General features: G+C 45.7%; 36 non-coding genes across 36 annotated transcripts; 8 read left to right on the top strand and 28 right to left on the bottom strand.

The window, feature by feature from the left end:
• The first annotated feature begins 52 nt into the window (after positions 1-52).
• Positions 53-124, top strand: trnag-ucc (transfer RNA glycine (anticodon UCC)). The gene has a single exon. It is a non-coding gene; the product is annotated as a tRNA-Gly (tRNA).
• A 243-nt stretch (positions 125-367) lies between these two features.
• On the bottom strand, positions 368-440 carry trnav-cac (transfer RNA valine (anticodon CAC)). Its single transcript has one exon. It is a non-coding gene; the product is annotated as a tRNA-Val (tRNA).
• A 135-nt stretch (positions 441-575) lies between these two features.
• Positions 576-648, bottom strand: trnav-aac (transfer RNA valine (anticodon AAC)). The gene has a single exon. It is a non-coding gene; the product is annotated as a tRNA-Val (tRNA).
• Positions 649-732: 84 nt separating this feature from the next.
• Positions 733-805, bottom strand: trnav-uac (transfer RNA valine (anticodon UAC)). The gene has a single exon. It is a non-coding gene; the product is annotated as a tRNA-Val (tRNA).
• A 188-nt stretch (positions 806-993) lies between these two features.
• trnag-ucc (transfer RNA glycine (anticodon UCC)) lies at positions 994-1,065 on the top strand. The gene has a single exon. It is a non-coding gene; the product is annotated as a tRNA-Gly (tRNA).
• A 243-nt stretch (positions 1,066-1,308) lies between these two features.
• trnav-cac (transfer RNA valine (anticodon CAC)) lies at positions 1,309-1,381 on the bottom strand. The gene has a single exon. It is a non-coding gene; the product is annotated as a tRNA-Val (tRNA).
• A 180-nt stretch (positions 1,382-1,561) lies between these two features.
• trnav-cac (transfer RNA valine (anticodon CAC)) lies at positions 1,562-1,634 on the bottom strand. Its single transcript has one exon. It is a non-coding gene; the product is annotated as a tRNA-Val (tRNA).
• A 135-nt stretch (positions 1,635-1,769) lies between these two features.
• On the bottom strand, positions 1,770-1,842 carry trnav-aac (transfer RNA valine (anticodon AAC)). Its single transcript has one exon. It is a non-coding gene; the product is annotated as a tRNA-Val (tRNA).
• A 145-nt stretch (positions 1,843-1,987) lies between these two features.
• Positions 1,988-2,060, bottom strand: trnav-cac (transfer RNA valine (anticodon CAC)). Its single transcript has one exon. It is a non-coding gene; the product is annotated as a tRNA-Val (tRNA).
• Positions 2,061-2,240: 180 nt separating this feature from the next.
• On the bottom strand, positions 2,241-2,313 carry trnav-cac (transfer RNA valine (anticodon CAC)). The gene has a single exon. It is a non-coding gene; the product is annotated as a tRNA-Val (tRNA).
• A 180-nt stretch (positions 2,314-2,493) lies between these two features.
• trnav-cac (transfer RNA valine (anticodon CAC)) lies at positions 2,494-2,566 on the bottom strand. The gene has a single exon. It is a non-coding gene; the product is annotated as a tRNA-Val (tRNA).
• A 135-nt stretch (positions 2,567-2,701) lies between these two features.
• Positions 2,702-2,774, bottom strand: trnav-aac (transfer RNA valine (anticodon AAC)). The gene has a single exon. It is a non-coding gene; the product is annotated as a tRNA-Val (tRNA).
• Positions 2,775-2,858: 84 nt separating this feature from the next.
• On the bottom strand, positions 2,859-2,931 carry trnav-uac (transfer RNA valine (anticodon UAC)). The gene has a single exon. It is a non-coding gene; the product is annotated as a tRNA-Val (tRNA).
• Positions 2,932-3,118: 187 nt separating this feature from the next.
• On the top strand, positions 3,119-3,190 carry trnag-ucc (transfer RNA glycine (anticodon UCC)). The gene has a single exon. It is a non-coding gene; the product is annotated as a tRNA-Gly (tRNA).
• Positions 3,191-3,433: 243 nt separating this feature from the next.
• trnav-cac (transfer RNA valine (anticodon CAC)) lies at positions 3,434-3,506 on the bottom strand. Its single transcript has one exon. It is a non-coding gene; the product is annotated as a tRNA-Val (tRNA).
• A 135-nt stretch (positions 3,507-3,641) lies between these two features.
• On the bottom strand, positions 3,642-3,714 carry trnav-aac (transfer RNA valine (anticodon AAC)). Its single transcript has one exon. It is a non-coding gene; the product is annotated as a tRNA-Val (tRNA).
• An 84-nt stretch (positions 3,715-3,798) lies between these two features.
• trnav-uac (transfer RNA valine (anticodon UAC)) lies at positions 3,799-3,871 on the bottom strand. Its single transcript has one exon. It is a non-coding gene; the product is annotated as a tRNA-Val (tRNA).
• Positions 3,872-4,059: 188 nt separating this feature from the next.
• On the top strand, positions 4,060-4,131 carry trnag-ucc (transfer RNA glycine (anticodon UCC)). The gene has a single exon. It is a non-coding gene; the product is annotated as a tRNA-Gly (tRNA).
• A 243-nt stretch (positions 4,132-4,374) lies between these two features.
• trnav-cac (transfer RNA valine (anticodon CAC)) lies at positions 4,375-4,447 on the bottom strand. Its single transcript has one exon. It is a non-coding gene; the product is annotated as a tRNA-Val (tRNA).
• Positions 4,448-4,582: 135 nt separating this feature from the next.
• On the bottom strand, positions 4,583-4,655 carry trnav-aac (transfer RNA valine (anticodon AAC)). The gene has a single exon. It is a non-coding gene; the product is annotated as a tRNA-Val (tRNA).
• An 84-nt stretch (positions 4,656-4,739) lies between these two features.
• On the bottom strand, positions 4,740-4,812 carry trnav-uac (transfer RNA valine (anticodon UAC)). The gene has a single exon. It is a non-coding gene; the product is annotated as a tRNA-Val (tRNA).
• A 188-nt stretch (positions 4,813-5,000) lies between these two features.
• trnag-ucc (transfer RNA glycine (anticodon UCC)) lies at positions 5,001-5,072 on the top strand. Its single transcript has one exon. It is a non-coding gene; the product is annotated as a tRNA-Gly (tRNA).
• Positions 5,073-5,315: 243 nt separating this feature from the next.
• Positions 5,316-5,388, bottom strand: trnav-cac (transfer RNA valine (anticodon CAC)). Its single transcript has one exon. It is a non-coding gene; the product is annotated as a tRNA-Val (tRNA).
• Positions 5,389-5,568: 180 nt separating this feature from the next.
• trnav-cac (transfer RNA valine (anticodon CAC)) lies at positions 5,569-5,641 on the bottom strand. The gene has a single exon. It is a non-coding gene; the product is annotated as a tRNA-Val (tRNA).
• Positions 5,642-5,776: 135 nt separating this feature from the next.
• Positions 5,777-5,849, bottom strand: trnav-aac (transfer RNA valine (anticodon AAC)). Its single transcript has one exon. It is a non-coding gene; the product is annotated as a tRNA-Val (tRNA).
• An 84-nt stretch (positions 5,850-5,933) lies between these two features.
• Positions 5,934-6,006, bottom strand: trnav-uac (transfer RNA valine (anticodon UAC)). Its single transcript has one exon. It is a non-coding gene; the product is annotated as a tRNA-Val (tRNA).
• A 187-nt stretch (positions 6,007-6,193) lies between these two features.
• On the top strand, positions 6,194-6,265 carry trnag-ucc (transfer RNA glycine (anticodon UCC)). The gene has a single exon. It is a non-coding gene; the product is annotated as a tRNA-Gly (tRNA).
• Positions 6,266-6,508: 243 nt separating this feature from the next.
• Positions 6,509-6,581, bottom strand: trnav-cac (transfer RNA valine (anticodon CAC)). The gene has a single exon. It is a non-coding gene; the product is annotated as a tRNA-Val (tRNA).
• A 135-nt stretch (positions 6,582-6,716) lies between these two features.
• Positions 6,717-6,789, bottom strand: trnav-aac (transfer RNA valine (anticodon AAC)). Its single transcript has one exon. It is a non-coding gene; the product is annotated as a tRNA-Val (tRNA).
• An 84-nt stretch (positions 6,790-6,873) lies between these two features.
• trnav-uac (transfer RNA valine (anticodon UAC)) lies at positions 6,874-6,946 on the bottom strand. The gene has a single exon. It is a non-coding gene; the product is annotated as a tRNA-Val (tRNA).
• A 187-nt stretch (positions 6,947-7,133) lies between these two features.
• trnag-ucc (transfer RNA glycine (anticodon UCC)) lies at positions 7,134-7,205 on the top strand. The gene has a single exon. It is a non-coding gene; the product is annotated as a tRNA-Gly (tRNA).
• A 243-nt stretch (positions 7,206-7,448) lies between these two features.
• On the bottom strand, positions 7,449-7,521 carry trnav-cac (transfer RNA valine (anticodon CAC)). The gene has a single exon. It is a non-coding gene; the product is annotated as a tRNA-Val (tRNA).
• Positions 7,522-7,701: 180 nt separating this feature from the next.
• trnav-uac (transfer RNA valine (anticodon UAC)) lies at positions 7,702-7,774 on the bottom strand. Its single transcript has one exon. It is a non-coding gene; the product is annotated as a tRNA-Val (tRNA).
• A 3,731-nt stretch (positions 7,775-11,505) lies between these two features.
• On the top strand, positions 11,506-11,577 carry trnag-ucc (transfer RNA glycine (anticodon UCC)). The gene has a single exon. It is a non-coding gene; the product is annotated as a tRNA-Gly (tRNA).
• A 406-nt stretch (positions 11,578-11,983) lies between these two features.
• On the bottom strand, positions 11,984-12,056 carry trnav-aac (transfer RNA valine (anticodon AAC)). The gene has a single exon. It is a non-coding gene; the product is annotated as a tRNA-Val (tRNA).
• A 90-nt stretch (positions 12,057-12,146) lies between these two features.
• On the bottom strand, positions 12,147-12,219 carry trnav-uac (transfer RNA valine (anticodon UAC)). Its single transcript has one exon. It is a non-coding gene; the product is annotated as a tRNA-Val (tRNA).
• Positions 12,220-26,156: the final 13,937 nt, after the last annotated feature.

The raw sequence follows: 26,156 nt of genomic DNA, 5'->3' as shown, positions 1-26,156 counted from the left end.
AATAAAGATCGCGGCTAAAAATGGGCTCATTCGCGCGGTTACCTCAACCGTGGCGTTGGTGGTATAGTGGTGAGCATAGCTGCCTTCCAAGCAGTTGACCCGGGTTCGATTCCCGGCCAACGCATGCCCTTTTAAGTTGAATGTTCAGGTGCGCGCCATGTAAGAGTCCCATGACAGTCAGCCCACAAAGACACCAGTGTAGCCAACAGAGTATTCCATGTCTTATCTTTAATTAACAACCATGTCTGAATGTTGATTGATGTGAGATGAGCTCATATTTGCAGAGGATACTGTCTTCCAAGGTTTCTGAAGGTCTGCAGTGATGAGAACATGAGGTCCATAGAGGCAAAGGCCAAAAACCTCAGCATGTTTCTGCCCGGTTTCGAACCGGGGACCTTTCGCGTGTGAGGCGAACGTGATAACCGCTACACTACAGAAACCACGGGCAGGTTGGCCGCTCGCTGCCACCTGGGGTGTGGGAAACAGGAACTCTGGCGAGAAGAACCACTCTAGCAGGCACCAGCCTTTCCGACCGATGACGGCTGGATGCCTATTGGAGGACAGGTCAAAAGCAGTGTTTCTGCCTGGTTTCGAACCAGGGACCTTTCGCGTGTTAGGCGAACGTGATAACCACTACACTACAGAAACCACAACGCTCAGCACCGGACTTCAGGCGTCTTTTCGGCGTCAAAGTTTTTCTTGACGCGCTGACCGGAACGAAGAAAGGAGCGCTGTTCCTACCCGGCTTCGATCCGGGGACCTTTCGCGTGTAAGGCGAACGTGATAACCACTACGCTACAGAAACCACCCCCGGGTGAGGCTCTTTTGATGTCGGCCTGTCATCTGCACGTGCGGGAAACGGCGCTCCCACCCAGAGCCTTCAATCCACATGAAGTCGAATAAGAAAACGTTGATTCGGAGTTGCCTGGCATCGAGAGGACAATAAAGATCGCGGCTAAAAATGGGCTCATTCGCGCGGTTACCTCAACCGTGGCGTTGGTGGTATAGTGGTGAGCATAGCTGCCTTCCAAGCAGTTGACCCGGGTTCGATTCCCGGCCAACGCATGCCCTTTTAAGTTGAATGTTCAGGTGCGCGCCATGTAAGAGTCCCATGACAGTCAGCCCACAAAGACACCAGTGTAGCCAACAGAGTATTCCATGTCTTATCTTTAATTAACAACCATGTCTGAATGTTGATTGATGTGAGATGAGCTCATATTTGCAGAGGATACTGTCTTCCAAGGTTTCTGAAGGTCTGCAGTGATGAGAACATGAGGTCCATAGAGGCAAAGGCCAAAAACCTCAGCATGTTTCTGCCCGGTTTCGAACCGGGGACCTTTCGCGTGTGAGGCGAACGTGATAACCGCTACACTACAGAAACCACGGGCAGGTTGGCCGCTCGCTGCCACCTGGGGTGTGGGAAACAGGAACTCTGGCGAGAAGAACCACTCTAGCAGGCACCAGCCTTTCCGACCGATGACGGCTGGATGCCTATTGGAGGACAGGTCAAAAGCAGTGTTTCTGCCTGGTTTCGAACCAGCAAAGGCCAAAAACCTCAGCATGTTTCTGCCCGGTTTCGAACCGGGGACCTTTCGCGTGTGAGGCGAACGTGATAACCGCTACACTACAGAAACCACGGGCAGGTTGGCCGCTCGCTGCCACCTGGGGTGTGGGAAACAGGAACTCTGGCGAGAAGAACCACTCTAGCAGGCACCAGCCTTTCCGACCGATGACGGCTGGATGCCTATTGGAGGACAGGTTAAAAGCAGTGTTTCTGCCTGGTTTCGAACCAGGGACCTTTCGCGTGTTAGGCGAACGTGATAACCACTACACTACAGAAACCACAACGCTCAGCACCGGACTTCAGGCGTCTTTTCGGCGTCAAAGTTTTTCTTGACGCGCTGACCGGAACGAAGAAAGGAGCGCTGTTCCTACCCGGCTTCGATCCGGGGACAACGCTCAGCCAAAAAGGCCAAAAACCTTAGCATGTTTCTGCCCGGTTTCGAACCGGGGACCTTTCGCGTGTGAGGCGAACGTGATAACCGCTACACTACAGAAACCACGGGCAGGTTGGCCGCTCGCTGCCACCTGGGGTGTGGGAAACAGGAACTCTGGCGAGAAGAACCACTCTAGCAGGCACCAGCCTTTCCGACCGATGACGGCTGGATGCCTATTGGAGGACAGGTCAAAAGCAGTGTTTCTGCCTGGTTTCGAACCAGCAAAGGCCAAAAACCTCAGCATGTTTCTGCCCGGTTTCGAACCGGGGACCTTTCGCGTGTGAGGCGAACGTGATAACCGCTACACTACAGAAACCACGGGCAGGTTGGCCGCTCGCTGCCACCTGGGGTGTGGGAAACAGGAACTCTGGCGAGAAGAACCACTCTAGCAGGCACCAGCCTTTCCGACCGATGACGGCTGGATGCCTATTGGAGGACAGGTCAAAAGCAGTGTTTCTGCCTGGTTTCGAACCAGCAAAGGCCAAAAACCTCAGCATGTTTCTGCCCGGTTTCGAACCGGGGACCTTTCGCGTGTGAGGCGAACGTGATAACCGCTACACTACAGAAACCACGGGCAGGTTTGCCGCTCGCTGCCACCTGGGGTGTGGGAAACAGGAACTCTGGCGAGAAGAACCACTCTAGCAGGCACCAGCCTTTCCGACCGATGACGGCTGGATGCCTATTGGAGGACAGGTCAAAAGCAGTGTTTCTGCCTGGTTTCGAACCAGGGACCTTTCGCGTGTTAGGCGAACGTGATAACCACTACACTACAGAAACCACAACGCTCAGCACCGGACTTCAGGCGTCTTTTCGGCGTCAAAGTTTTTCTTGACGCGCTGACCGGAACGAAGAAAGGAGCGCTGTTCCTACCCGGCTTCGATCCGGGGACCTTTCGCGTGTAAGGCGAACGTGATAACCACTACACTACAGAAACCACCCCGGGTGAGGCTCTTTTGATGTCGGCCTGTCATCTGCACGTGCGGGAAACGGCGCTCCCACCCAAAGCCTTCAGTCCACATGAAGTCGAATAAGAAAACGTTGATTCGGAGTTGCCTGGCATCGAGGGGACAATAAAGATCGCGGCTAAAAATGGGCTCATTCGCGCGGTTACCTCAACCGTGGCGTTGGTGGTATAGTGGTGAGCATAGCTGCCTTCCAAGCAGTTGACCCGGGTTCGATTCCCGGCCAACGCATGCCCTTTTAAGTTGAATGTTCAGGTGCGCGCCATGTAAGAGTCCCATGACAGTCAGCCCACAAAGACACCAGTGTAGCCAACAGAGTATTCCATGTCTTATCTTTAATTAACAACCATGTCTGAATGTTGATTGATGTGAGATGAGCTCATATTTGCAGAGGATACTGTCTTCCAAGGTTTCTGAAGGTCTGCAGTGATGAGAACATGAGGTCCATAGAGGCAAAGGCCAAAAACCTCAGCATGTTTCTGCCCGGTTTCGAACCGGGGACCTTTCGCGTGTGAGGCGAACGTGATAACCGCTACACTACAGAAACCACGGGCAGGTTGGCCGCTCGCTGCCACCTGGGGTGTGGGAAACAGGAACTCTGGCGAGAAGAACCACTCTAGCAGGCACCAGCCTTTCCGACCGATGACGGCTGGATGCCTATTGGAGGACAGGTCAAAAGCAGTGTTTCTGCCTGGTTTCGAACCAGGGACCTTTCGCGTGTTAGGCGAACGTGATAACCACTACACTACAGAAACCACAACGCTCAGCACCGGACTTCAGGCGTCTTTTCGGCGTCAAAGTTTTTCTTGACGCGCTGACCGGAACGAAGAAAGGAGCGCTGTTCCTACCCGGCTTCGATCCGGGGACCTTTCGCGTGTAAGGCGAACGTGATAACCACTACACTACAGAAACCACCCCCGGGTGAGGCTCTTTTGATGTCGGCCTGTCATCTGCACGTGCGGGAAACGGCGCTCCCACCCAGAGCCTTCAATCCACATGAAGTCGAATAAGAAAACGTTGATTCCGAGTTGCCTGGCATCGAGGGGACAATAAAGATCGCGGCTAAAAATGGGCTCATTCACGCGGTTACCTCAACCGTGGCGTTGGTGGTATAGTGGTGAGCATAGCTGCCTTCCAAGCAGTTGACCCGGGTTCGATTCCCGGCCAACGCATGCCCTTTTAAGTTGAATGTTCAGGTGCGCGCCATGTAAGAGTCCCATGACAGTCAGCCCACAAAGACACCAGTGTAGCCAACAGAGTATTCCATGTCTTATCTTTAATTAACAACCATGTCTGAATGTTGATTGATGTGAGATGAGCTCATATTTGCAGAGGATACTGTCTTCCAAGGTTTCTGAAGGTCTGCAGTGATGAGAACATGAGGTCCATAGAGGCAAAGGCCAAAAACCTCAGCATGTTTCTGCCCGGTTTCGAACCGGGGACCTTTCGCGTGTGAGGCGAACGTGATAACCGCTACACTACAGAAACCACGGGCAGGTTGGCCGCTCGCTGCCACCTGGGGTGTGGGAAACAGGAACTCTGGCGAGAAGAACCACTCTAGCAGGCACCAGCCTTTCCGACCGATGACGGCTGGATGCCTATTGGAGGACAGGTCAAAAGCAGTGTTTCTGCCTGGTTTCGAACCAGGGACCTTTCGCGTGTTAGGCGAACGTGATAACCACTACACTACAGAAACCACAACGCTCAGCACCGGACTTCAGGCGTCTTTTCGGCGTCAAAGTTTTTCTTGACGCGCTGACCGGAACGAAGAAAGGAGCGCTGTTCCTACCCGGCTTCGATCCGGGGACCTTTCGCGTGTAAGGCGAACGTGATAACCACTACGCTACAGAAACCACCCCCGGGTGAGGCTCTTTTGATGTCGGCCTGTCATCTGCACGTGCGGGAAACGGCGCTCCCACCCAGAGCCTTCAATCCACATGAAGTCGAATAAGAAAACGTTGATTCGGAGTTGCCTGGCATCGAGAGGACAATAAAGATCGCGGCTAAAAATGGGCTCATTCGCGCGGTTACCTCAACCGTGGCGTTGGTGGTATAGTGGTGAGCATAGCTGCCTTCCAAGCAGTTGACCCGGGTTCGATTCCCGGCCAACGCATGCCCTTTTAAGTTGAATGTTCAGGTGCGCGCCATGTAAGAGTCCCATGACAGTCAGCCCACAAAGACACCAGTGTAGCCAACAGAGTATTCCATGTCTTATCTTTAATTAACAACCATGTCTGAATGTTGATTGATGTGAGATGAGCTCATATTTGCAGAGGATACTGTCTTCCAAGGTTTCTGAAGGTCTGCAGTGATGAGAACATGAGGTCCATAGAGGCAAAGGCCAAAAACCTCAGCATGTTTCTGCCCGGTTTCGAACCGGGGACCTTTCGCGTGTGAGGCGAACGTGATAACCGCTACACTACAGAAACCACGGGCAGGTTGGCCGCTCGCTGCCACCTGGGGTGTGGGAAACAGGAACTCTGGCGAGAAGAACCACTCTAGCAGGCACCAGCCTTTCCGACCGATGACGGCTGGATGCCTATTGGAGGACAGGTCAAAAGCAGTGTTTCTGCCTGGTTTCGAACCAGCAAAGGCCAAAAACCTCAGCATGTTTCTGCCCGGTTTCGAACCGGGGACCTTTCGCGTGTGAGGCGAACGTGATAACCGCTACACTACAGAAACCACGGGCAGGTTGGCCGCTCGCTGCCACCTGGGGTGTGGGAAACAGGAACTCTGGCGAGAAGAACCACTCTAGCAGGCACCAGCCTTTCCGACCGATGACGGCTGGATGCCTATTGGAGGACAGGTTAAAAGCAGTGTTTCTGCCTGGTTTCGAACCAGGGACCTTTCGCGTGTTAGGCGAACGTGATAACCACTACACTACAGAAACCACAACGCTCAGCACCGGACTTCAGGCGTCTTTTCGGCGTCAAAGTTTTTCTTGACGCGCTGACCGGAACGAAGAAAGGAGCGCTGTTCCTACCCGGCTTCGATCCGGGGACCTTTCGCGTGTAAGGCGAACGTGATAACCACTACGCTACAGAAACCACCCCGGGTGAAGCTCTTTTGATGTCGGCCTGTCATCTGCACGTGCGGGAAACGGCGCTCCCACCCAGAGCCTTCAATCCACATGAAGTCGAATAAGAAAACGTTGATTCGGAGTTGCCTGGCATCGAGGGGACAATAAAGATCGCGGCTAAAAATGGGCTCATTCGCGCGGTTACCTCAACCGTGGCGTTGGTGGTATAGTGGTGAGCATAGCTGCCTTCCAAGCAGTTGACCCGGGTTCGATTCCCGGCCAACGCATGCCCTTTTAAGTTGAATGTTCAGGTGCGCGCCATGTAAGAGTCCCATGACAGTCAGACCACAAAGACACCAGTGTAGCCAACAGAGTATTCCATGTCTTATCTTTAATTAACAACCATGTCTGAATGTTGATTGATGTGAGATGAGCTCATATTTGCAGAGGATACTGTCTTCCAAGGTTTCTGAAGGTCTGCAGTGATGAGAACATGAGGTCCATAGAGGCAAAGGCCAAAAACCTCAGCATGTTTCTGCCCGGTTTCGAACCGGGGACCTTTCGCGTGTGAGGCGAACGTGATAACCGCTACACTACAGAAACCACGGGCAGGTTGGCCGCTCGCTGCCACCTGGGGTGTGGGAAACAGGAACTCTGGCGAGAAGAACCACTCTAGCAGGCACCAGCCTTTCCGACCGATGACGGCTGGATGCCTATTGGAGGACAGGTTAAAAGCAGTGTTTCTGCCTGGTTTCGAACCAGGGACCTTTCGCGTGTTAGGCGAACGTGATAACCACTACACTACAGAAACCACAACGCTCAGCACCGGACTTCAGGCGTCTTTTCGGCGTCAAAGTTTTTCTTGACGCGCTGACCGGAACGAAGAAAGGAGCGCTGTTCCTACCCGGCTTCGATCCGGGGACCTTTCGCGTGTAAGGCGAACGTGATAACCACTACGCTACAGAAACCACCCCGGGTGAAGCTCTTTTGATGTCGGCCTGTCATCTGCACGTGCGGGAAACGGCGCTCCCACCCAGAGCCTTCAATCCACATGAAGTCGAATAAGAAAACGTTGATTCCGAGTTGCCTGGCATCGAGGGGACAATAAAGATCGCGGCTAAAAATGGGCTCATTCACGCGGTTACCTCAACCGTGGCGTTGGTGGTATAGTGGTGAGCATAGCTGCCTTCCAAGCAGTTGACCCGGGTTCGATTCCCGGCCAACGCATGCCCTTTTAAGTTGAATGTTCAGGTGCGCGCCATGTAAGAGTCCCATGACAGTCAGCCCACAAAGACACCAGTGTAGCCAACAGAGTATTCCATGTCTTATCTTTAATTAACAACCATGTCTGAATGTTGATTGATGTGAGATGAGCTCATATTTGCAGAGGATACTGTCTTCCAAGGTTTCTGAAGGTCTGCAGTGATGAGAACATGAGGTCCATAGAGGCAAAGGCCAAAAACCTCAGCATGTTTCTGCCCGGTTTCGAACCGGGGACCTTTCGCGTGTGAGGCGAACGTGATAACCGCTACACTACAGAAACCACGGGCAGGTTGGCCGCTCGCTGCCACCTGGGGTGTGGGAAACAGGAACTCTGGCGAGAAGAACCACTCTAGCAGGCACCAGCCTTTCCGACCGATGACGGCTGGATGCCTATTGGAGGACAGGTCAAAAGCAGTGTTTCTGCCTGGTTTCGAACCAGCAAAGGCCAAAAACCTCAGCATGTTTCTGCCCGGTTTCGAACCAGGGACCTTGCGCGTGTAAGGCGAACGTGATAACCACTACACTACAGAAACCACCCCCGGGTGAGGATCTTTTGATGTTGGCCTGTCATCTGCACGTGCGAGAAACGGCGCACGGCCACCCTGAGCCTTCAATCCACATGAAGATGAATAAGAAAACGTTGATTCGGAGTTGCCTGGCATCTCAAATCAAATTCAAATTTTATTTGTCACATACACAAACATACACAGTACGAAATGTAGTGAAATGCATTTTACGGCTGCCATTGACCCTAGAAGAGAATTAAGTTTACAAATAAGAAATAAATATGAATAAAAGAAATACGATAGAAATTAAATAAAAATTAAATTAAACTAGGAAAAATAGAACTAAAAATAAAAATAGAAATATGATGTGCAAAAATAGAAATCTACTGTACAAATTGAAATATACTGTGCTGTGTGTGCAAATATGCATAAAATAAAGTGACTTTGTGCAGTGGTTATTACAGTGTCTTTGTGCACTGGTCCAGGATGTAAACGTAAAACTGTAAAATGTAGTGTAGTTGTGAAGGTAGGTGTGCAAAGTTATTAAAGTGTCTTTGTGCAATGGTCCAGGATGTAAGCGTACGACATGTAGTGTATATATGAAGGAAGGTGAGCATGTAATTGTCCATAGTGTTCATGGATGTAAGAAGATTGATGGATTTGATCAATTATGAAAAAGATGAAAAGATTGTTAGTTCTGCATAGTGGTGTGGTTGTGGTTGAGAGACCTTATCGCCTGCGGGAAGAAGCTCCTCCTCAGTCTCTCTGTGTTGGCCTTCAAGGAGCGGAATCGCTTCCCAGACCGCAACAGAGTAAACAGTCCGTTATTGGGGTGACTGAGGTCCTTCACGATCTTCCTGGCCTTGGTCAAGCACCGCTTGCTGTAGATTGAGTGCAGGTCAGGGAGCTCGATGCGGATGATGCGCTCAGCTGATCGCACCACCCTCTGTAGAGCTCGTCTGTCCTGCATGGTGCTGTTCCCGAACCAGGTCGTGATATTTCCCGTCAGGATGCTCTCTATGGTGCAGGAGTAGAAATTCCTGAGCACCTTGGAGGGCAGTCTAAAGTCTCTCAAGCGTCTGAGGTGGTAGAGACGCTGCCGGGCCTTTTTTACCACGGTGTTGATGTGACAGGACCACGCCAGGTCCTGCGTGATGTGAACACCGAGGTATCTGAAGCTGTCCACTCTCTCCACTGGGCTCCTGTTGATGACGGGGGTCTGGTAGTTCCTCACCTGCTTTGTACTAAAGTCCACAATCAGCTCCTTTGTCTTACTGACGTTCAGGAGGAGATTGTTTCTCTGGCACCAGTTCTCCAGATTTCCAACCTCCTCCAGGTAGGCCGTCTCATCGTTGTTCGTGATCAGGCCCACCACAACAGTGTCGTCAGCGAACTTGATGATGGTGGTGGAGCTGGTAGTGGGCACGCAGTCGTGGGTGTACAGAGAGTACAGCAGGGGGCTCAGAACACAACCCTGGGGGGCTCCAGTGCTGAGAGTGAGGGAGGCTGAGAGATGTCCGCCCATCCTTACTGCCTGTGGTCTGCCAGTCAGAAAATTGGAGATCCACTGACACATTGATGAGCTGAGTCCCAGGTGCTCCAGCTTGGTGGTAAGTGTGGAGGGAATTATGGTATTAAATGCAGAACTGTAGTCGATGAAGAGCATTTTCACATAATTCCCCCTCTGAGTGTCCAGGTGAGTGAGAGATGTATGAAGGAGATGAGAGATTGCATCGTCCGTGGAACGGTTTGTACGATAAGCGAACTGTAGTGGGTCTAGTGTGTCTGGTAGTGAAGAGATGATGAAGTCTCTGACCAGGCGTTCAAAGCACTTCATCACTACTGAAGTGAGGGCTACAGGGCGATAATCATTGAGGGAAGCAGGATGAGGTTTCTTTGGGACAGGAACAATGATGGACTCTTTGAAGCATGTGGGGATCACCGACTGAGATAAAGAGATGTTGAATATCTCAGTGAACACAGGTGCTAGCTGGTCTGCGCAGGCTCTGAGAATGCGGCCTGAGATGCCGTCTGGTCCTGCTGCTTTCCTGGTGTTCACTCTCTTGAAGGCTCTCCTCACGTCATGCTCAGTGATGATGAACGCGCTTCCGGTGCTGGCAGTGACTTCCTGTCTGCAGCCGTTAGCGCCGCTAGCATTAGCATCGCTAGCGTCTTTAGCTGCAGCCTCGAAGTGAGCATAGAAAGTGTTCAGCTCGTCTGCCAGAGACACGTCTGCGTTTATCATACCGGATGTTGGTGCTTTATAATCCGTTATTGTTCTTAATCCCTGCCACAGGCTCCTAGAGTCACTCTGTTGGAGTTGTGACTCTAGTTTTCTCCCGTAGCGCTGCTTCGCCTCTTTCACCGCCTTCCGGACGCTGTATGACGCAGCCTTGTATGGTTCCATGTCCCCCGACGCGAGTCCCGTGTTGTAGGCAGCGGTGCGAGATCTCAGAGCGTCGCGGATGGTTTTATCCACCCACGGCTTCTGGTTGGGAAACGTTTTAATAGTCTTTTTTTCTACGGTATCGTCCGCTAGTTTCCCGATGAATCCCACAACCGCTTCCGTAAACACGCTGACGTCACCATCGGAGCTGTTTCTGAACATGTCCCAGTCTGCGTCATCGAGTGCGTCCTGTAACGCGGCCACCGATTGGTCCGTCCAGCACGCGACCTCCCTCTGAACCGGAACTTCCTGTTTCAGCCTTTGTTTGTATTTTGGCATGAGGAAGATGGCGGCGTGGTCGGATTTACCAAACGGTGGACGAGATTGTGCTTTGTAGCTGTCCTTGACTGTAGTGTAACAGTGGTCCAGTGTCCTTTCGCCCCTGGTGGGGCAGGTGATGTGCTGATAAAAGTTCGGCGCTGCGCGTTTGAGGTTGGCACTGTTAAAGTCCCCCGCCACAATAAGCGCAGCGTCCCGGTGTTGTGTTTGTTGCTGTGTGAGTGCCTCATGCAGCTCGCATAAGGCAGTGTCCGTGTCCGCTTGTGGTGGAATATAAACGGCGCTGATTATGACCGATGTAAACTCCCGAGGAAGGTAAAAAGGATGACACATGATGGACAGTAGTTCCAGGTTGGGTGTGCAGGAGCGTGTGAGAGGAACAACGCTCGCGCTGTTGCACCAGCTGCTGTTCACCATTAAACACACGCCGCCTCCCCTTGACTTCCCCGAGTCCCGCGTCCTGTCCATGCGGTGAACCGAGAAGAACTCGGCCGGCTGAATGGCGTGGTCCGGCACCGCTGGGTTCAGCCATGTCTCGGTGAAACAGAGGAGATTGCAGTCCCGAATGTCTCTCTGGAACTTTATCCTGGCCCTGAGGTCATCGAGCTTGTTTTCCAGTGACTGGACGTTGGCGAGCAGGATGCTAGGCAGAGGTGTGCGGTGTGCACGGGCTCTCAGCCTGTTCCTGACGCCGGCTCGTTTCCCTCGAGGCCGCCGCTTCGCGTCGCGTCCTTTGTTGTCCCTCAGGATCTCACTCGGCCAGCTCGGATCCGGAGTTAAAAACGTCGAATTGTGAGTACATTGTATACCAATAGAAACAAGAGTGTCTCTATCATAACTAATGTACCCCATGGTGGTAATTTTGCCGGTTTTAAAACGCTGTAAACTAACTTAAAGAACAAAAACAGAGAAAAGGTGGTCGGAGCAGTCGTGACGGCAGCCGACCTCATCGGCGCCATCTTGGAATGGCATCTAGGGGACAATAAAGATCGCGGCTAAACATGGGCTCATTCGCGCGGCTACCTCAACCGTGGCGTTGGTGGTATAGTGGTGAGCGTAGCTGCCTTCCAAGCAGTTGACCCGGGTTTGATTCCCGGCCAACGCATGCCCTTTTAAGTTGAATGTTCAGGTGCGCGCCATGTAAGAGTCCCATGACAGTCATCTTTAATTAACAACCATGTCTGAATGTTGATTGATGTGAGATGAGCTCATATTTGCAGAGGATACTGTCTTCCAAGGTTTCTGAAGGTCTGCAGTGATGAGAACATGAGGTCCATAGAGGCAAAGGCCAAAAACCTCAGCATGTTTCTGCCCGGTTTCGAACGGGGGACCTTTTGCGTGTGAGCCGAACATGATAACCGCCACACTACAGAAACCACAGGCAGGTTAGCCGCTCGCTGCTACCTGGGGTGTGGGAAACAGGAACTCTGGCGAGAAGAACCGCTCTAGCAGGCACCAGCTTTTCCGACCGATGACGGCTGGGTGCCTATTGGAGGACAGGTCAAAAGCAGTGTTTCTGCCTGGTTTCGAACCAGGGACCTTTCGCGTGTTAGGTCAACATTATAACCACTACACTACAGAAACCTCAGCGCCGAACTTCAGGCGTCTTTTTCGGCGTCAAAGTTTTTCTTGACGCGCTGGCGTTAAAGCTGACCGGAACGAAGAAAGGAGCGCTGTTCCTACCCGGCTTCGATCCGGGGACCTTTCGCGTGTAAGGCGAACCTGATAACCACTACACTACAGAAACCACCTCGGGTGAGGCTCTTTTGATGTTGGCCTGTCATCTGCACGGGCGGGAAACAGCGCTCCCACCCAGAGCCTTCAATCCACATGAGAACGAATAAGAAAACGTTGATTCGGAGTTGCCTGGCATCTAGGGGACAATTAAGATTGCGGCTAAACATGGGCTTGTTTGCGCGGTTACCTCAATAGAGGCCCATAGAGGCAAAGGCCAAAAACCTCAGCATGTTTCTGCCTGGTTTCGAACCGGGGACCTTTCGCGTGTGAAGAAACTACAGAAACCATGCCACTCGGTGCCAGACTTCATTTAGGCATTTGGCATCTTATCCAGAGCAACTCACATTTTTATCTCATTACACATCTGAGCAGTTGAAAATTAAGGGCCTTGCTCAAGGGCCCAACAGTGGCAACTTGGTGGTTGTGGGTTTTGAACCTGGGATCTTACAAACGGTAGTCTAATGCCTTAACCCTTAGGAGTCTGAGGGTGTTTTGGAGCTCTGAAGAGATTCTAACGTGTCCTGACATTTGTGTATTTTTCAGTTACTTATAAACATATAAATGTCTAACGTCTGATATAATTTTATTCAGCACAAACTGGGCAACAATAATATATGAGCAGCATGTATGTACAAGTTTGTATATTGGAGGGAAAAAAATGTTATGCGTGATTTTTGAAAACAACAAAAAAACAACTCACTGAAATAAGACCACAAAACACATTCATGACATTTGTGCACAAGACTTTTGTGACCTGGATCTTATAATGTAGAGTTTTTACTTCAAAATGATGTGACAATCACCTTCCTTACTCATTTACAGAAAACAATACATTCATTTAAATTTTCTAAGACACTTTTTGTTTGGAAAAGCAATATGCGAGGAGGCGTGAATGATCATGAATAATGCTGTAATTCACACCAGGGAGACAAAGACCCGCATAATGAGCTGTATAATTACCCCTTTTAGTCAGGTATGTGGAAAGTGTTACACAGAGGAAAGTGTTACAAGAAAAATAAATAGAGGACAGAAACATATTACTTTGTTTGTGGTTTATTTAGAATAACGTAACATTCACTTGCAAAAATTCCAAAAACAGTTCAAAATAAATAAAAAGTGCAAAAAGTGCAAACAACATTCATGGTAAAATGGTGCAAACCTGATGTGGTGTCCTGATGTGAGGTGCTGGTGAAGGCAAGGGTGATGCAGACACATTCCTAAAAACAAATAAATAAATAAATTAAAAAGTTAGCCTATACTGTTCATAGTAAATGGATGTGCAATTAATAGGTATGGACGCTTAATAGGTATGAAGTGTATACATTTTGTGCCCCTCTGTGTCTGTTGATGGACAATAGACTAGACAAGTCTAGTGCATCTCAAACATTTACACCTAAGGGAATTAGCAAACACCATCCACCTGACATGCTTTACACACATATTTAACACATTCTAAACAGGTATTTGTAAATACAAGCTTAACAAAAGGCATTATGACCACCACAGAAATATTCATAAACATTCATAAATTCATTATGTCTCTTAGCTACATAAGGCAGTATTTTAGCCAACTGGAACTAGCTTGTTTGTGCTAAATAACATTACCAATAGCAGTGTTATAAGCTAACCAAAACGGATCCAAATATATATTAGCAACCATAATCTAAAGCTATCCAAAATGAGGTGAAATACATTAGAACATTTATAAACATCTGTAAACTCCATAAGATATTAGCTTAGCCACCGGGAAATAACATGTTTGCTACATAAGGCAGCCTGTTAGCAGTGTTATCTACATGCTACACTAAACTATATAAATGGCATTGAAAGCCAATGTGTCACATAAGCTGACAAGAGCTAGCTGAAGTGAGGGAAATATTTACGAATATTAGTTTATTATTATCAGAATAAGAGTTATATAAGACTTAATAACTTACCCACTGACACTGCTGGATCTGTTCTCTCTTCAAAATGCTCCTGTTCGTCGTCGGAGTCACACAGTCTTCTCCTGAGGTAAATGTAAACTCCTCCTCACTGCCCAAAATCATCTGAAGAGTTTCCTCAGGTGTACAGCGCGTGCCATCTTCCAAACGTGCAGAAAACTCACTGAATCCGAGTGTTTTTTAGCCTGTCCGTGTGTATTTTCGTGCCGTTGCCCGGGGGGCGTGACCTCGAATGTAGATTACCCCGGGACTGTTTTCCGTGTGAATGGCGTGTGGGCGTGTCCTGCCGCAGGTCATTAGCAGATAATGAAGTGCGACAGAAATTCTGTGCCTCTTCTTGATTTTATACGGATTACATAAACTGAGAATATTTGTTTTCAATGTGAATTGCATCATTTAAAAGTAGACCCTTTAAGCTTTCTATAGATATGTTTCTCATGCCTGTGTGTGCAATGTTCGCAGAGTTTCAGTTCATTTTAGTGACGTGTTTCAAAAAGATTTTCGCGGAGACTGAGACGGCTGAAAGCGCACCCTGTTTATTTTCTTTATTTTACAAAAGCACATTGTTTTGTGGATATTGTGAGTATACATGAAAAAAAGTAGACCCTTTACAGATTCAAATGATGTACTACACTAATGTGTATGATTAATCATGACGGAGCATTTTAAACTCTTTTCACGGTTACCAAAAAAAAATGCACTTTTTCCGCCGGCGGCAAGTCAGATTCCTAAGGGTTAACCATGAGATGTCGGTCTATAGTTATATAGCGCCACTCAGCGGTAAAAGCTATTAAATGCACAAACCCAAATGCTGTCGCCATGCGCTGCGACGGTAAAAGTAACATACTGCTTGTCCACCTACTATATGAATCCAAACTTATTAAGCAGTAAATTATCACTGTTACATTACAGTTACAGTTAAACCAAGTTTTACAGTTAAATTCTTGAAAAGAAAAGTCCTTGAAAAGAGAAGCATTTTTTTATCCTGGCTACTGTTGTTTAATCTCAAATTTTTATCTAATTGCAATGTGTTAAAAGTCTAACTTTTAATAAACTGTCCACTTGATTAATTACACTCATAGTGGTGACTAACATAACAGCTAGCTGTTGGTTAAAACAACCAATGAAAATATCTTGACATAAACTATATCAAATCAATTAGTGTTACATTTTATTGGCTATTATATGCATGGGGTTATCTAAAATCATGCCCTGTGTGCACTAAACGATGGCAGAAGTAGAACTGATTTTCCTTGTTTTTGTTTTTTAAGTTAGTTTTCAGTGTTTTAAAATCAGCAAAATTACCACCATGGAGTACATTAGGTATGATAGAGACACTCTTGTTTCTATTGGTATACTATGTACTCACAATTCGACGTTTTTAACCTCGGGTCCGAGCTGGCAGAGTGAGATCCTGAGGAACAACAAAGGACGCGACGCAAAGCGGCGGCCACGAGGGAAACGAGCCGGCGTCAGGAACAGACTGAGAGCCCGTGCACACTGCACACCTCTGCCTAGCATCCTGCTCGCCAACGTCCAGTCACTGGAGAACAAGCTCGATGACCTCAGGGCCAGGATAAAGTTCCAGAGAGACATTCGGGACTGCAATCTCCTCTGCTTCACTGAGACATGGCTGAACCCAGAGGTGCCGGACCACGCCATCCAGCCGGCCGAGTTCTTCTCGGTTCACCGCATGAACAGGACGCAGGACTCGGGGAAATCAAGAGGAGGCAGCGTGTGTTTAATGGTAAACAGCAGCCAGTGCAACAGCGCAAGCGTTGTTCCTCTCACACGCTCCTACACATCAAACCTGGAACTACTGTCCATCATGTGTCGTCCTTTTATCTACCTCGGGAGTTTACATCGGTCATAATCAGCGCCGTTTATATTCCACCACAAGTGGACACGGACACTGCCTTATGCGAGCTGCATGAGGCACTCACACAGCACCGAACACAGCATCGGGACGCTGCGCTTATTGTGGTGGGGGACTTTAACAGTGCCAACCTCAAACGCGCAGCGCCAAACTTTCATCAACATATCACTTGCCCCACCAGGGGTGAAAGGACACTGGACCACTGTTACACTACAGTCAAGGACAGCTACAAAGCACAATCTCGTCCTCCGTTTGGTAAATCTGACCATGCCGCCATCTTCCTCATGCCAAAATACAAACAAAGGCTAAAACAGGAAGTCCCAGTTTAGGTCGCGTGCTGGACAGACCAATCGGTGGCCGCGTTACAGGACGTACTCGATGACGCAGACTGGGACATGTTCCGAAACAGCTCCGACGATGGCGTCAGCGTGTTTATGGAAGCGGTTGTGGGATTCATCGGGAAACTAGCGGATGATACTGTGGAGAAAAAGACTATCAGAACGTTTCCCAACCAGAAGCCGTGGGTGGATAAAACCACCCGCGACGCTGCCTACAACACAGGACTCGCGACGGGGGACATGGACCTCTACAAAGCTGCGTCATATAACGTGCGGAAGGCGGTGAAAGAGGCAAAGCAGACCTAAAGGAGGAAACTAGAGTCACAACTCCAACAGAGTGACTCTAGGAGCCTGTGGCAGGGACTAAGAACAATTACGGACTATAAAGCAAGTCAAGTCAAGTCGCTTTTATTGTCACATCACGTTACTGGTACCGTACACGTGAGTGAAATTCTTACGTGCAAGCTACACAAGCAATAGTGGTGTACAATTATAAGAATAAATATACATATGGATAATACAAAAGTAAAATATTGTGCAAGTGTTATTAAAAAAAATAAATATATATATATAATTTATAAAAAAAAAAAAGTGAGCATAAGTATACACATATACACATACAGAATATACACACATATACCTGTCTATGTATATATATATACACATACATATATATACTTATATCTACATATGCACATACACACACGATTGTGGGAGTGTTTACTTGTGTATAATGTATAAGGAATGTCCGCAATGAATGTTGTGCAAAAAGGCAATTATGTGCAGTGTGGAGTGCATAAAGTGGCTTAGTGACTGTAAAGTGACATTGTGAAAGTGACAAGTGGAGACCTATTGGTCAGTGTTCAGTAGTCTGATGGCCTGATGATAGAAGCTGTCCCTCAGCCTGCTGGTTCGGGACCGGATGCTTCCATACCTCCTGCCTGACGGGAGCAGTTTAAATAGGTGGTTACTGGAGTGACTGGAGTCTTTGATGATCCTCCTCGCTTTCCTCAGGCACCGCTTCCTGTAGATGTCCTGGAGGGAGGGAAGCTCACCTCCAATTATCCTTTCGGAACACCGCACCACTCTCTGCAGAGCTTTGCGGTTGTAGGCGGTGCTGTTGCCGTACCAGGTCGTGATGGATCCAGTGAGGATGCTCTCAATGGCACAGCGGTAGAAGGACCTAAGTATGCGGGGGCTCATGCCAAATCTTTTTAGTCTCCTGAGAAAGAAGAGTCGCTGCTGCGCCTTCTTCACTGTTTTGTCAGTATGAACTGACCATGTGAGATCCTCTGCTATTTGGACACCCAGGAAGCGGAAGCTGCTTACTCTCTCCACAGCAGCGCCGTTGATGATGATGGGGGAATGTGCACCCCTACACCTCCGGAAGTCCACTATCAACTCTTTGGTCTTTCCGACATTGAGGGAGAGATGATTCTCCTGGCACCAATGTGTCAGGGCACCAACAACCGGTATGACGAACGCGGACGCGTCTCTGGCAGACAAGCTGAACACCTTCTATGCTCGCTTCGAGGCTGCAGCTAAAGACGCTAGCAATGCTAATGCTAGAGACTTCATCATTTCTTCACAACCGAACACACTTGAACCACTACAGTTTGCATACTGCCAGAACCATTCCACAGACGATGCAATCTCACATCTCCTCCACACATCACTTACTCACCTGGACACTAAGAAAGAAAATTATGTTAAAATCCTCTTCATCGACTACAGCTCTGCATTCAATACCATAATTCCCTCCACACTTACCACCAAGCTGGAGCACCTGGGACTCAGCTCATCAATGTGTCAGTGGATCTTCAATTTTCTGACTGGCAGACCACAGGCAGTAAGGATGGGCGGACATGTCTCAGCCTCAGTCACTCTCAGCACTGGAGCCCACCAGGGTTGTGTTCTAAACCCCCTGCTGTATTCTTTGTACACCCACGACTGCATGTCCACTACCAACTCCACCGCCATCATCAAGTTTGCTGACGACACTCGTGGTGGGCCTTATCACCAACAATGATGAGTCGGCCTACCTAGAGGAGATTGTAAATCTGGAGAACTGGTGCCAGAGGAACAATCTTCTCCTGAATGTCAGCAAGACAAAGGAGCTGATAGTGGACTTTAGTACAAAGCAGGAGAGGAACTACCAGACCCCCATCATCAACAGGAGCCCAGTGGAAAGAGTGGACAGCTTCCGATACCTCAGTGTTCACATCACGCAGGACCTGTCATGGTCCTGTCACATCAACATCGTGGTGAAAAAGGCCCGGCAGCATCTCTACCACCTCAGACGCTTGAGAGACTTTAGACTGCCCTCTAAGGTGCTCAGGAATTTCTACTCCTGTACCATAGAGAGCATCCTGATGGGAAACATCACGACCTGGTTTGGAAGCAGCACCATGCAGGACAGACGAGCTCCACAGAGGGTGGTGCAATCAGCTAGGAAGGCCAGGAAGATCGTGAAGGACCTCAGCCATCCCAACAATGGACTGTTCTCTCTGTTGCGGTCTGGGAAGCGATTCCGCTCCCTGAAGGCCAACACAGAGAGACAGGGGAAGGGCTTCTTCCCGCAGGCGATAAGGTCTCTCAATCACACCACCACACAGGAGCAATATCTTTTAAACATTGACATTGACTGGACAATCATGGACACATTCATGCAATACATATTTACATATCTGAAACCATTGCACATGTCACTTTCATAAGTCACTTTATACAATAGATGTTTTTATATCTTCCATTGCACATGACACTTTGCCACTTTAAAACATTTTAATGCCACTTTAAAACATTTAAAAATGTTTATATATATTCCCCCCATATTCCTATATATCTATATTTTGTAATATTTTTATTATGCCCTTATTTGTACAGTTTGTTTATTTTACTAGTTACATTTATTTTCTTTTGTATTTCATTTATTTTTTATTAATATTTATTCCTTATATATAGTTTTTATTTCCTTTTTAAGGTCACCGGCGGTCGTACAAGCATTTCACTGCATATCATACTGTGTATGACTGTGTATGTGACAAATAAAATTTGAATTTGAATTTTAAAACAGATAAAGCAAGGCATTTGGAATATATTGCTTTTTCTAATAAATGCACAACAATATTAGTTAATGGTAGTGAAAAATATACTGTATGTGGTGAGACTGAATTAATGATTATGTTGTGCACAGTTCAACAGTGATATTCATTGAGGCCTGTCGTCCCATGGTCCCTAATGTAGAGATGTCACAGCTGTCAGTTACCCCATACATCGTTTTTTTTTTTGTTTTTTTTTTTATAATTTCTGAATTATCCAATCTAATTTCTGATATTAAGTAATTCTGAACAGATTGTTACCCAGTGTTACAGTTTTTTTTCAAATGCTAAAACACATTTTATAAACGTTTCCTCCATGTTCCCCAATGTGTAAACACAACACCCTTCTCTAAAGCTACATAAACACAATCACACCTTCTCACTTCAAAACTCAAACTTTCACACCAAAGGAGCAGCTCGAAGCTTTCAAAAATGTAATCACTATACACATCTTTACACACTACAGCAAAACAATTGAAAACACAATGCTCAATTTGTGAGAAGGTTCTTTGTTTCATAACTGCCAAGGCATATTCTTAGAAACTTTACAGTAACAGATCTTCTTAGATCTCTGCAGAAGTTTAGGCATTTAGATTTGTGAGTTTCATATGAAGAGTATAAATCTATAGAAAATTCTCCATGTACACTACTGTAACACAACTCAATGCAAAAACAGAATCTATTGCATACAATAGTACTCTTGAAAACATGATCAGGGTGTGAAGTTTATTTTATTTACTTTATTCATACCACACACACACCACAATCACTGTGTTGCATCATGTCGCTGAGCTGCATCGGGCCACATCACCTCATCCACATCGGAGGCTATATTGTCTCTTGCCAGGCACCATGGGAAAAACGCCCTGGAATGGCGAATCCATCCTTGGAAGGCCTCCACTGGGATGTCAACACAGGTCAGCTCCATTTCCCTTAGGAGGTCCTCTCTAGTGTATGGTTGTCTGTCATAAACCTTCCATCTCCATGATGAGAAGAACTCCTCTATAGGGTTCCAGAAAGGGGAGTAGGGTGGCAGACAGATGTTTAAAAAGTGGTTTGGTTTGTTCTGTGGAAAAATTATAGACTTACAAGGGAAAATAATATGCTTACAAGGGAAAATAATACCCCCTTGTAATGTAATTTGTTATTTGTAAAGCATAAACCTATAAATTTATGTTTTAATATATTACTTGATAGAGATTCTGTAGAGGGACAATCCATGGCAGTGGGGACATTTTAGCGCATAACACTGGCAAGGTTCCATGTTCAGTTGCGTTTTGACCTCAGTCCCATAGTCCCAATAGATAGCGCATTAGCTTTATCTTTTAGCCTGCAAAATTCAATTCAATTCAATTTTATTTATTGCTTGTTTTTGATTTTTTTTTTTTTTTTTTTTGAGAAAAAAAAAGGGATAATACATATTAATGAACATTTTCACAAATGTAAATATGTCAGATTATAGCCTAAGGCTAATTTCCATGTGCAGACCCCCTGGCAGGTTGGTGTTACACACAAATTAATAAATACACACAGAACCATATATACAGACTATATACAAAGAAACAAAGACAAAAACAGTGATCACATCAAGTTAAAACAAACAATAACAACAAGAATAGACAACAAAGGACAAAATAGAAAACCAAAAAAACATCAACTGTATTACACACACCAATTTGGACATGCCCTGACTGACCTAATATTACACTGACCCAAATTACACCATTCTATATTACACTAACCCGCAATACACTAACCCCTATTTAAACCACCCATGTTAAACTATCTCTAATCAACAACCCATATTGCACTAATAATTGTATTCCTTTTTCTAATCCACTAACTCTGTCTTACGTCTTATATATAAGGATTAACTAAACATGATCACATGTTTGTATGTCCCTCAGCCACAGTTTTAAATGACTCCTAAAGGTAGGAAGACTTGTGCTTTCCCTCACTGACAATGGAATACTATTCCAGGAGCTCACTCCCTGATATGACAGGACATTCTGTGAAAAGGCGATCCGCCTAAATGTCAATTCACAATCACCTCTCATAGTAGCTCTAGTCACTCGAGACCCGGAAACACTACTAGACTTTTGTTTAATAAAATCACTCAATGGTGGAGGTGCCAAACCATATAGAACCTTATAGATTAAACAGGCTGATTTAAATAATTTGAAATTAGCAAAATTCAAAAACTTATATTTATCTAAAATTCGACAGTGGTGATATGACGAAGGTTTCTTATCTAATATTTTCAGTGCTCTTTTGTAGCATACTTCAATTGGCCCGATAACAGCATGACTCGTATAGGACCAACTCGTGATACAGTACTCAATATGAGCCAGTATCATAGAGTGCAGGAATGTAATCGCTGCTGTATCCGTTAATGATGAGCGAATGTGTCTAAAATTCTGTATATTAACATTTACAATCTTCACTACTTTTTTAACGTGTTTTTTAAAGGATAATTTCGAATCTATTAACACTCCCAAATACTTAAATTCCTCAACATTAATTAATTCTTGTTCACCCATGCGAACTTTTACTCCTTGGTCCACCATTGTATTAGTCAGTAATTCAGTCTATTAATGTCCTCACCTCATGTGTTTCACATGGTGCATCCCAGTTTGTGGTCCTAAGGCAGCCCCTCAAGGGCATGCGCCTTGAGTGTACTTTTTCCCCTCCCTTCCATATGCATGCGTAGATGTTTTTGTAAAGAGCTGCTTTGATTAAAATTCTTTCCACACACAGAGCAGTGGTATAGCTTCTCTCCAGTGTGGATGTGCTGATTAACCCGGAGAGAACTTTTGTAATTAAAACTCGTCCCACACTGTGGACAGTACAGTGGCCAAGAAGGTCCACCATTGTATTAGTCAGTAATTCAGTCTATTTTTCCTGTTTGTGCGCAACTACTTTTTCCCATGTGTGAACTCTCTTTTTACCGTATTTTGGTTCTCTCTACCTAGAAGACAGTTCTGGCCTCGATTGGTGTTGGCAGCTGTTTTTCTGAGGACATGACAGTTATACATGACGATAGTTCAGGACTAACACTTTCAACAAGTCTACTTAAGTTTTTAATAACTACCTGGTTTCCAACTATTATGCTGAACTGCCTGCCACCTAACACAGTGGTTCTCAAACTTTCAAGCCAGTGACCCCTAATTGAAGATCGACAAAATCTCGCGACCCTCACTATCACAGTGCGTTTGATACTGTGAATCATCTTATGCTCTTGTCTAGACTGTCAACATTTAACCTTAGTAATCAAACCGTAAAATGGATACAGTCTTATCTATTAGATAGAAAACAATGCGTGCAAATAAAGAATAGTAAGTCTCCCTATCTTCACTGTAAGCAAGGTGTCCCTCAGGGATCAGTTTTAGGCCCCCTGTTATTTTCACTGTATGTAAATAATTTGCCTAATGTGTGTAAAAATGTGGACATGATCATGTATGCAGACGATACGGTAATTTTTACACAAGCTAAAAGTGCTGATGATGCAGCCCATCAGCTTTCATTAGCCTTAAATGACTTACAAAAATGGCTGAATGATTCCTGCTTGTGCCTTAATGTTAAAAAGACCGTATCAATGTTTTTTAGTAAATCTAAAACAACTGTGGTTTAGAGGGTGTATATTATTTGAAGATGTCCTTTAATAGCTTTAATGTAGTTTGCTTTTTGCTAAGTTTGCTGCCATCAAGTACCTGAACAATGAATTGTTTATTTAAAGGTGTGGAGGGAATCTTGAATTGGGAAGCCATTGAGGAAAAGACTAAGTTTCGGTCTCCCTTGGAGTCCACAAAGGCATGCGTGACATAAGATTGATTGATTCTTTATGGTCTATGAAGCTGATGACACTCCTCTTCTCAGGACCATCTATGGGTATTGATAAGGGTCAATAATTTATTTTGTAAGTGCATGCAGGTCAGATGGGAGATCTCTGGCTGCAAGCTCGTCCCTAATTGAGTCAGAGAGACTGTGGAGGAATGTGCTGAAAAGTGGGTGCTTTCCCCAATCACAAGGGGAAAGCCAAGAGGGAGCCAGAGTCTAAAAGTCAATGGCATACTCCGGGATGGAGTGGGGGTTGGTGTGTTTGCTGCATCTAAGTGATGTCAGGGTCTCTCTGATGGCTTGGAGAGTCTTGGTAATCTGTCAGATCTCATGCCCCCTTCAGGTAAGATTATCACGGATTGGATCAGGCAACAGGTGTGAAGGAAACAAAGGCAGTCCAGTCAGTTGAGTCATATGTAGTGTTCTGGTTAAGCACCTGTGGGAAGAAGATACTCATCAGTATTTTTGTGCTGTGTTCAGGGAGTGAAAGTGCTTCTCTGGTTGCAACAGAGAGATCATATGATTTTTTTTCTTTTGTGGCATTAGACTACTTTTTATCAGAAAAAAAATCTTTAAAAAAAAGTATAGCTTTGTTTAGAGTGATTTATTATGAATCATTTCTTTAGCATTGGAAACAATATTGTTCTAGGCTAAATTATTGTAAACAATTATTTGTTGTACATGGTCTGGCTTTTAAGTAAATTCCTTCCATGTGCCATTTGGCGGATATTCTGTGAAACATTCTGTGTTTAAATTCTAAAATGGTGCTTTTGGGATGTGACAGAATTCCACGAGATGAATTGCAGCCTCCCATGGGGGAAAGCACGGATGCTTAATGTCCACATCTATTGCATGGATTGGAGCAGTGGTGGTGAATTCAACAGGTGTAAAGGGAAAAAAATAGTAAATCCATTAATTTGAGTCCTATTTAAAAAAATAATAAAAAAATTAAAATGGAAGTTGCCTAAAGTGTTGTACAATGATAATTACTAGATAATTTAAAAAAATAATTACGGTTTTAATAATAATAAAAATAATACATGGGATCATATGACTCATCCAGATAAAAAAAAAGCCAGGGAAAGAAGTAAGCTTTCAGTCTGGATTTAAAAGTTTCTAAAGTGGGTGTTGCTAAGCAATGAGTTTTTGTTTTTCAAATTTAAAATCATTAATTATTATTAATAATTATGAAAAATTAAGCCATTCCCTACAAATAGTTTACTGAAAAGTAAACTATTTTCTTCTTTACAATATTAGAAGAATTCGCCCATTTCTTTCTTCACAGGCTACTCAGGTGCTTGTTCAATCCCTTGTTATTTCAAGACTGGACTACTGCAACTCACTCCTGGCAGGCCGGCCTCTGTCCACGATTCGTCCTCTGCAACTGATCCAGAATGCAGCAGCACGTCTCGTTTTCAACCTCCCCAAGTTCTCCCCCCCCCCCCCCCACTCCTCCGCTCCCTGCACTGGCTTCCTGTAGCTGCCCGCATCAAATTCAAAACACTGATGCTTGCCTACAAAGCTAAAAATGGCCCAGTACCCACTTACCTCTCTGCGCTAATTACACCACGCACTGCACCACGTTCCCTCCGATCCTCCAGCACTGCTCGCCACCATCCCACCATCTCTTAGGGATCGAGGGCGGCATTCATCCAGGCTCTTTTCTGTTCTGGCACCTAGGTGGTGGAATGAACTTCCTCTAGATGTCCGTACATCAAAGACTTTGACTATCTTTAAACAATGACTCATCTGTTTCTCCAGTACTTGAACTAACCCCCCCGAAAAAAAAAAAAAAAAAAAACCCTCTTCTTAGTTGTGTTGGACTAATGGCACTAAGTTATTAACCTAGTTAACCCAGTGTAAGTATGTATCCAATTATGTAAACATTAAAGCACTTTTTGTAAGTCGCTCTGGATAAGAGCGTCTGCCAAATGCCTAAATGTAAATGTAAATGTAAATGAAAAGTGCTAATGGAGCCAAGTCACTGCCAGGAGCAAACAAGGAATCCATTCGTCCAAAAGCCACAATCTCAGTCTTTTTAAAAATTTCCTTTAATTTGAGAAAATGCTTTAAATCCATGATTTAATGTCATCTAAACAAGCCAGAAGGGACTTGATGGCATTTTTCGTGCTTTTTACTTTAAAGGCAAATAGATCTCAATGTTGTCAGCATAGCAGTGAAAAGATATACCATGTTTGTTTATGACGGCACCAAAAGGCAGCATATATAAATAAAATAGGATGGGACTTAGGTTGGGACCAAGTGGTAAATAATTAAATAAATAAAACTAGTGATTGCATTATGTGTCATGACATTCTTAATTCGCCTAAGTTACCTTGGTTTACCGGAATACAGTATATTTGGTAATCAATGGAAATGGGTTAATGTTTCGTGGTGTTAATGTTATAACTGATAAATGTATGTTGTTAAAGTATCTGTGGACACATAATTGGATAAAACATTAAGTACTAAAAGTAAATTAAGGATGTCTTGAAACATAGTTCCATTTATTTATTTATTATTCTTTGTTAATAGCATAAATAAATCATGGGTTGTAGCTTGAGGAAGGCTACACACCCACTGAAGAAGATTAAAAGAATCAATGAGATAAACCAGAGGTTTAGATGGACAACACACAAGAATATATATATATATATATATATATATATATATATATATATATATAAATTAATTAAAAATCTTTATTAATGAATGTCTTGTTTGTTAGCGATCTGCCTTTAATCAAAGCCATTGTGTTCTGGACTGAGTTGCTCCAATGATTCACTCCTCTGTGCAGATGCGAAAACAGGAGACCAGGCACCTGAGATGAGTGCGACGGCAAGACAGGTGCA

The sequence above is a fragment of the Clarias gariepinus genome, chromosome 1 (genome assembly GCF_024256425.1).
Source record: "Clarias gariepinus isolate MV-2021 ecotype Netherlands chromosome 1, CGAR_prim_01v2, whole genome shotgun sequence".
In the NCBI taxonomy this organism is placed as follows: Eukaryota; Metazoa; Chordata; class Actinopteri; order Siluriformes; family Clariidae; genus Clarias; species Clarias gariepinus.
The sequence above is the reverse complement of the archived record's forward strand: the minus strand, read 5'-3'. Positions and strand labels throughout refer to the sequence as shown.